General features: G+C 41.6%; 1 pseudogene; it reads left to right on the top strand.

Moving 5' to 3' along the window:
- The first annotated feature begins 352 nt into the window (after nt 1–352).
- On the top strand, nt 353–8,190 carry LOC117705160 (serine/threonine-protein phosphatase 2A 56 kDa regulatory subunit gamma isoform pseudogene; annotated as a pseudogene).
- The last annotated feature ends 633 nt before the right edge of the window (nt 8,191–8,823 follow it).

Here is an 8,823-nt window from a genome sequence, read left to right as displayed (position 1 = left end):
GTAGTAAGTAGCACTACAAGAGTTCGATCGTTTTGATTGCGCCATGGGAACTAGGAGATCCTCCCTACAAGTGGTGACGCAGCTAAGAAATCCTTGCAAGAGGTGAAGAACAGCTCCAGTTCTGAGCAAGAGGGAGAAATTTTAGAAAAAAAAAATTGAAGAAATGCAATGTCAAAAGTTGGAAGGAGAGCCTGGAAAAGGAGAAGCGAGAGCAGATGAGCAACTCAGTCCCTGGGTGGCGGCAATGGCAGCTGGGATGGCATGATGTCCAGGCCGGGGGCATTTCTGCCATTGCAACAGCAGTGGCTGTGGGTGGCTGTAGGAGCTGCAGAGGCCACGGTCTGTACCAGCCATGCCAAATAAAAGCAAGAAAGAGAAAGAACCACCAAAACTGGTGAAAAGCAGTAAAGGTTCAAAAGAAAGACAAGATACAGCAGAAGCAGAGATAGCCTCACAGCTGTCCAGTCTTTGACATCTACTAAAATAAAAGTACCAGTTCCTCAGCCAATCAGAACTCTTCATGGTTTAATGCCAGCAATAATAGAGAACTGCAAGAACTCCCATCTTTAAAGATGTTTCTCCTGTGGGTCAAGAGAAGCTCTTCATCCAGAAGCTATGTCAGTGTTGTGTCCTCTTTGACTTTGCCTCTGACCCACTGAGTGACCTGAAGTTGAAGGAAGTAAAGCAAGCTGCACTAAACGAAATAGTGGAACATATCACCCACAATCAGAACGTGATCACAGAGCCCATTTACCCCAAAGCCATCCACATGTTTGCAGTTAATATGTTTCTAATCTTGCCACCATCCTCCAGTACTACAGGAGCAGAATTCGACCCAGGAGGAGATGAACCAACGTTAGAAGCAGCCTGGCCTCATCTGCAGCTTGTTTATGAATTTTTCTTAAGATTTTTAGAGTCTCCAGATTTCTAGCCCAATGTAGCAAAGAAATACATTGATCAGAAGTTTGTATTGCAGCTTCTAGAACTCTTTGACAGCGAGGATCCTTGGAAGAGAGATTTTCTAAAAATGACCCTTCACAGAATCTATGTGAAGTTCTTAGGCCTGCATGCTTACATCAGAAAACAGATCAATAATATATTTTATAGGTTTATCTATGAGACAGAGCACCACAATGACATAGCAGAATTACTGGAGATACTGGGAAGTATAATTAATGGATTTGCCTTGCCACTAAAGGAAGAGTACAAGATTTTCCTGTTAAAGGTGTTACTACCCTTGCACAAAGTGAGGTCCCTGAGTGTCTGCCATCCCAAGCTGGTGTACTGTGTCATGCAGTTTTTAGAGAAGAACAGCACCCTCAATGAATCAGTGGTAATGGCACTTCTCAAAAACTGGCCAAAGATTCACAGTCCAAAAGAAGTAATGTTCTTAAATGAATTAGAAGAAATTTTAGATGTAATTGAACCATCAGAATTTGTGAAAATCATGGAGCTTCTTTTCCAGCAGTTAGCCAAAAAATGGGGGGGGGGGGGGTCAGAAAAGCAGTTGTCCTCTCTCTGGCTGTGTTTGCAAAAGAGAAGGAAAAGGCTGTTTCAGAGCCCTCCTAGGAGCAGGAGAAAATCAGGAGATGTCCTGCTTTCTCTTTGGCTCCTACTGGAGAAATCCTTAGTTCTGCTTTCTCTGTCTATTGTCAGTTATTGGTGCACCAATCTGTCCACATGTGTTAATTGTCTGTTTTTGTTTCATTGTTTGAATGATTGTTGTTCTATGTTTTATGTTAAAAAAGTGTTTACTGGGTATGATTAAAAATTCACAACTTTGATAATAGAAAGTTGGTTTAACCAGTAACTTAGGGCTGGAGAGATGGCTCAGCTGTTAAAGGCCAGGCTATAGTAGAAAGAACACATTTAACTTTGAAAAATTATCTTGAAAAAACAAAAAGGGGGGAGTTTACCTCACCCCATGCAAGATTATCCTTTATTTTATATATTTAAAAATTTTTATTAGTGGATAAGGATTCATTGTCTGCAGCAGACAGACATTGGAAACGAGCACTAGGAAGTGCTCTAGCACTAGAAAGAGCACTAGGAAGGCACTAGGCTTAGTGAAATGGAACGAATTGTCATCAGGTGTATGGAAAGGCCCTGACTCTGTGTTAGTCAGGGTGAGAGGTTCTGTTTGTATTTTTCCTAAAAATGCTGAAAGTCCTGCCTCGCCTAGGCAGAGATCTACTGGAGCTTTATGAAGAAGTCTCCCCCCACCCCCACCCCCAGTTCTGATGTCAATGAAGGTAAGCAGCTCGACCTGGCCGGTTTAGTTTCCACCAACAGGACTACTAAAACAGCTACACTGTTATTATCTCTTTTCCCCCTTAAATTTATAAATGACACTTACTTATTCTAAAAGGAAAGGAGACATTTTTAGTTCCTAAGAGAAAGCTTAAACCAATTATAGCCACAGCAGATGATTTGTTGAGAGGAATATTTCTACCAGGCAACTTCCTGACTCACCTCTGAGTGGTCTATCTTCCTGTTGATGGCAAGAACTTCCTGTTCTTTCTTAGCAGACAGAATAAAGACAAAACAAACAACGAACAAACAAAAATATAACCTTGTGATCTCTTTCAAATTCCTCACTTTCTCCGTCTGCATCAGCATTTTTTTACCTGGAACACTTGAACTTTACACAAGCCCCTCCCCCCCCCCCTTTTCCGGATGTGACTAAGCCCTGATAACTCTTTATGCCCAGCTCTGAGATGCTTTCCAGCAGTTGTCCCCTTTGCATAGCACTGCTTAGGACGTCTGTACACAGTGACAAATGATGGTATTTGGAGAAGCAGGCTCCTAGAAGGAAGCATTGTGGGTGAGGCCGCTTCTTTTGTTTATTGTTTCATGAAGGTACAGGAGTCTAGAGAGACAAAGTGTGCTCCAAGGCATTCTTGATCCCCACCCCAACCCCTTCCCAAGACAGGAGATTTCTATAGTTCTGGCTACAGGCCTGGAACTCACTACGTAGACCAGGCTGCTCTTGAACTCATGGATGTCTGCTCTCCTTTGCCTTCCAAGTGCTGGGATTAAAGGTGTTTGCTACTAAACCCAGAAGACATGTTGGGTCTTTTTTTTTGTGTATCCCTGTTTTTTTTTCTCTCTTTCTTTGAAACAGAGTTGTATTGTGTAGCCCTGGTTAGCTTGAAACTCACTTTGTAGACTAGGCTGGCCTTGAACTCAGGTTCTGTGACTAAAGGCATGCACACTCAGTTTGAGGTATCCTTTGAACAAAGCTACAGCCTCTATTTTCACTTCAGTCGTGTTTGCCACACTCTGCTGCTGCTCTGTGGAAAGGAAGGAGCAGGCTTGCCTGTCACAGGAGGAAGCTGGACTCACACACAGTCTGCCGTTTGGCTATTGCGTCATAGCTGGAACCAGACGGACTTTCTGTGCATGTGCTCCCTGGGAAGTCTTCAAGCGATGTGTCATCTCCCAAGCACCTGTGATTTATAATTTGAATGTGGCCAAAGTTTGTGCAGCAAAGTTTTGGTTTAGTCTAAAAGGGATACTTTGAACTTAATCACAGAGGACTGCTGAGAAACGTAATGGTGTGAAGTGAGGTACAAATACTCTGAGTTGAGCTCAGTGAGGGAAGTTTGAAGCCTGAGAAATACATATGTTCTCAGAGGCTGCCCCGATGTTCTTGGATAAGGTGCAGAGCAGATGCCAGGAACTCAGAACTCTGAGATGCTTTGTCTGTTTGCCTTTTAGTTTTCATCCGTCCCGTGAAAGGAAGGAGTTATAGTAAAAACCATAGAATCCCTTCTATGTGAATCCCAAAATTCACCAAGTGGCAAATGTTGAAACTAGATCTCAGTGCAGTCCTATTAGATAGATTCATCTGTCTGGGCATGATGACACTTGTCATCCCAGCACTGGGGAGGTAGAGGCAGGAAGGTCAAGAGTTCAGAGCCATCATAAACTCTACTGCAAGTTAAAGCCAGTCAGAGATAGATACATGGTAAAACCCTGTCTCAAAAACTAAAAGACTCATCGTTATAAAGCATAGGATATTTACAAAACCCTGTACCACAAGTTAAAAATAATGACATACTTTGAATTTTTATAAGGTTTCAGCCATTAGCAAACACGAACCACATATATATCTTATCCTACATTATAAATGTGTGAGAAGTGTGTTTTTGGTAGTATTAATAATTTTAAACAATCAAAGCAAAAAAAGCAAGTTCAGTCTAATTCATTCACTACAGATGGCTAATCAGTAAGGGTTTTGTTTTCTGAATCCTTGATAAATCAGTATCATATCCTCCTAGAAGTTCTAAGGTTTTAGAGGATGTGAAAAGTGACATATGCAGGGTGACTGCTCCTTTTTTACCTCAAACGAACAGACTGACCACAGAGAAACAAGCCCCATATCCCAAAGAAATGTCACCCAGCTAAGCTGCCCGTGCTTCTTTCCTGGGAATCCCCACACAGACATGAAGACGTCACATACAGAGATCCATGTCCTGTCTCTGTCACCTATTATCTGCACTATAATTGTCCCCAGAATGGGAAATTAAAAAAACCCTTCCTTCAACACTTGTGTCCGTTCTAGGAATTGTGGGTAACTTGTATCAGTTCTAGACATTATGGGTAAAGACATCTGGTATGATGGTAGATTGTGGCAGCTGCTGAGAAGAAACCAGTTGCAGAACATTGAAGTCTATCTTCTAAAACAGTTAGCAAATGCTTTTCAGGTCCCTGTAATACCATAAAAGGAACTGCATTAGGCCTGTGTTCTACTATGTATGTTCTGGGAAATTCAGGGATGTGCGATATTTTGTGGCCTGAAGTATAATCATACACACCACAGACTAACTGTTGCTTTGTCTGCTCCCAATAGCAAAGATATAGAACCAACCTGTGGTGGTTTGTAGAAGAATGAACCCCATAGGCTCATATATTTGGATACTTGGCACCCAGTTTGGGGAATTGTTTGGGAAGGAAGGATCAGGGGATGTGATCTTGTTGGAGGAGGTAGGTAACTGGGGGGCAGGATTTGAGGTTTCAAAAGCCCAAGCCATTTCCAGTTAGTTCTCACAGTGTTTGCTTGTGACTCCAATGGCAGTCCACAACCCCTGTTCCAGTGCCCTGCCTGCCCATGACTGTCAGGGATTCTAACTCCCTGCAACCATGAGCCCCAAATTAAATGCTTTGTTTTATAAGTTGCCTTGGGCATGCTATTTTGTCACAGCAATAGCAAAGTAACCAAGACACAACCTAAGCCTGCCTCAATAGATGAAAGACTAGAGAAAATGCAAATGATGTGCAAAATGGTATGCTCGTCAGTCTACAGGAAGAATGGAGCCCTGCCATTTGTCTCAACATGAATGACTTTAGAGGATGCTATATTGAATCTCATAAGGCCAGCACAGAAAGACAAGGGGCAGTTGCTCTCACTTGCATGCATAATTGAAAGAAGTTGATCTTCTGAAAGTAAGGAGTAGAAAAGTGGTTATCAGAAATGTGTGAGGCTGGAGGGGAAGCTGGTACAGAGACATCACTCACTAGGTACAAAGTTACAGAATAAACCCCAGGCTTCCTCAGAGAGGAGCTTTAGAACACTGTCACTACAAATAAAAGATAAACATCTGAGGTGATAGATATACAGAATACCCTCATTTGAGTATTACATAATGCTTGCAAATGCCTAAACCCAGTACCTGGTCATATGTACATGATTGTATGTCAATTAAAACAGAATAGATTGTTGTTCTTTTTTTCCCCTCATGGTGAGATCAGAAGCCTTTTAACACAGAGCATATATGTACATTTGTTATGGTTTATATATGCTTGGCCCAGAGAGTGGCACTACTAGGAGGTGTGGCCCTTTTGGAGTAGGTGTGTCACTGGGGACATAGGCTTTACGACCCTCATCCTAGTTGCCTAGAAACCAATATTCCACTAGCAGCCTTCAGATGAAGATGTAGGACTCTCAGCTCCTCCTGCACCATGCTTGTCTGGATGCTGCCATGGCCCCACCTTGATGATAATGGATTGAACCTCTGAACCTGTAAGGTAGCTCCAATTCAATGCTGTCCTTATAAGAGTTGCCTTGGTCATGGTGTCTGTTCACAGCAGTAAAACCCTAAGATAACATGAAACCAGGTTACCCCATGGATGAGAACCTCTTTCCTTCAGGTGTGTTTGACAGCTCAGCAAAGAGGTTTGACCAGCAGGCTTTTCTCATTTAAATCAATGTTACTTTCATGTTTGAGGTTGTTTGGGACTGTATTACTTAACTGACTAAAAATGTTTAAAAGCCTATATACTTGTTAACATTTCTTTACAGTTGATTGGTTAAAGTAAAAAATAGTCACTATCTTCCTAAACAATTATTCTACACTTTCAGATTATTTTCCTGTACATACCCAGCTCAAACTGATAGGGTCCTGTCATGGACCATGGTTAATACAGCACATTACTATTCTGTCTTTTGGTGTGTGGTGACTGTTTCCACTGCACTGTGGAAACTAATTTCTGTGCACATACCTTGTTTACCTGGAAGTTACCCAGTACCAGAAGAGGAGAGACTAGATAGTAGCTCTTTGTCCTCATCTTTCTCAGAATGAGGAACACAGCTGGGTCTGCAGTTGATTCTTTAAGGTGATTTAGTTCCTGCTGGAGGAGAAAGAGTGAGGATGAAGCCATTTCAGCTCAGGAGTCTGACTATGAGGGAGGGGCTTTGTCCTGAGGAATTGGGCTGTGTGTCATTCATTTGGACCTGCGTCAATCAAAGCTTTGCTCCCCACCACCACAGAGAACAAACCCTAGCTTCCTCTTCAGTAAATACCGTTACCCCATTCTCTTCCTGTCTGCTGTATGTTTTGACTAGTGGCAAAAGTAAGTGGCATTTCTAACCCCTTTCCCTTCTAAGAGCAATAGGCACAGCAGAACGATTCCTATTCTATAATCTTTGGTTCTAATGGTGCAGCACATTGACATCAACTGTGTGTGAAGATATCTGGCAAGCATCCGAAGGCATGGATGAGCAAGAGCCCAAATCAATGGCAACACCAAAAGCTATTCTAAGGCAATCCCCAAAAGACTTGTGTGGAGACCCCAATACGGTGCCATTAAGTTTTCTGATTGCTACTTCTCAACCCCTTTGGGTTGTTTTATATTATTTTTAGAAAGTATTGTATTTATAGTGGCTTATAAAAATTGTTTTCTTAAAACTAGATTTATCACCAGGATGCATAGAGATTGGTTCACATGTTCCTTCCCACTCCCACCCTTCACCAGACAGACAGTTGCAATCTCTGGCACATGGTAGAAATGTGATAATGTCTACATGTGTACCCGGAGCCTTGCAGTCAGCAAAGCGCCAAACAAGCTAGGAGATATGGCATGCATTGTTGGATATGGAGTAGGAAATCTTCTGTTTATGGCCAAACTTCAATAGTTCTTAACATGTACAGTGGGGCATCTTGACATCCCACTGAAAACCATCATCTTTTCTACCGATTTACAACATAAACACTTGGCCACCTGACTGAGTTTACTTATAAATGGAGGCTTATTCTTCCTCTAATTTACACAAAGTAGAGCATTTTATTGAGAGCCTAAACTGACACTTCATCTAATCTTGTTTGAATAATGAATTAATTTTGCCTAACTTTATTGAATCACCTGGATGGGTGCAAGTACTAAGTAGCTCTAATAATATTTCCTTAGTCCAGCAAGCCGTTTTCAGCAGCAGATTGATTATACAAGATGGAAAACCTTTAGCGCGTCAACCATGAGCCCAATTCCTGGGAAATAAGTCAACAGAGCACTAATCAGTTCATTTAGGAACTAATAACGTCAGCCCCAAGGCTACAAGAGCCATTCAGAAGAGGCTTCCTTCACGAGGGGCACACGATCTCTCTGAACTGGTATAGTAAAGTGGATTTCATCAGATAAGCTGTCAAATGCTTCATAGAACATGCCGTGGAGAATTAAGCTTCCACTGTTCATACAATTTTATCAGACACTAGCAAAGTAGATTTTCCAGTAAAACAGGAACTTGCCCTTGGGCCATGCTTTTGAACATTTATTCAAGACGTAGTCTAAATGCTGTTTCAGCTGTCATTCTCTTGCTGTCGGCAGAAATGGTTTGCCCTTGTTGTAGATGAGGAGTTCTCTTTAATCACCAAAATCAACTCAAGTGCAGAGAGCACAATAACTGGGAAATGAGGGCATTTTTGAGAAGGGGTGAGGAGAGGGTAGGTTTTGAGGAAAACAGTAACTTAAGCAGGTCTGGAACCAGGACCTGGTTTGTTGACAAACAGCCCTGTGTTTCTTTTAATAGCGCAATGAGCTGTGCAGTATAGTACAGTATCGGAGTAGGAGGTCTTAGTGGTTTAAAGTATAGGTTGTGAGATCACACTAGTTCCCAATGTCACTTCTAACTGGTCTAATTTGTTGGCTCTGGACAGATTACTTTACGACTTTGATTTAGCTTCCTCAGAAATAATTGTGTAACACATCAGCAAGAACAGACTACAGAAAACAGGTATGACAACTAGAAAGTATCAATAATAACATAACTATAACATATGCTATGTCTACTCTAGTTCTCTGTAAATTAAGTAATTGTATGAAAAATAGAACATATAGTAATTCAAGTATACTGCTGAATTTAATGATTTGAAGTATAATCCAATGGCTTCTGAAAAGTATGAGATTTTAGGAGTTGATATAAAACTCAGAACTTCCTTTAGGAAGTACAGCATCAGAAATAAAGAAAAAATGACTACATAGCCAGTTAAACACTTCATTTTTCGTAAGTTGGATGCAGGGGCTCACGCCTCACAGCAAGAAGTGACC

The sequence above is a fragment of the Arvicanthis niloticus genome, chromosome 3 (genome assembly GCF_011762505.2).
Source record: "Arvicanthis niloticus isolate mArvNil1 chromosome 3, mArvNil1.pat.X, whole genome shotgun sequence".
NCBI lineage: Eukaryota > Metazoa > Chordata > Mammalia > Rodentia > Muridae > Arvicanthis > Arvicanthis niloticus.
This window is presented reverse-complemented; position numbering and strand designations above follow the sequence as displayed.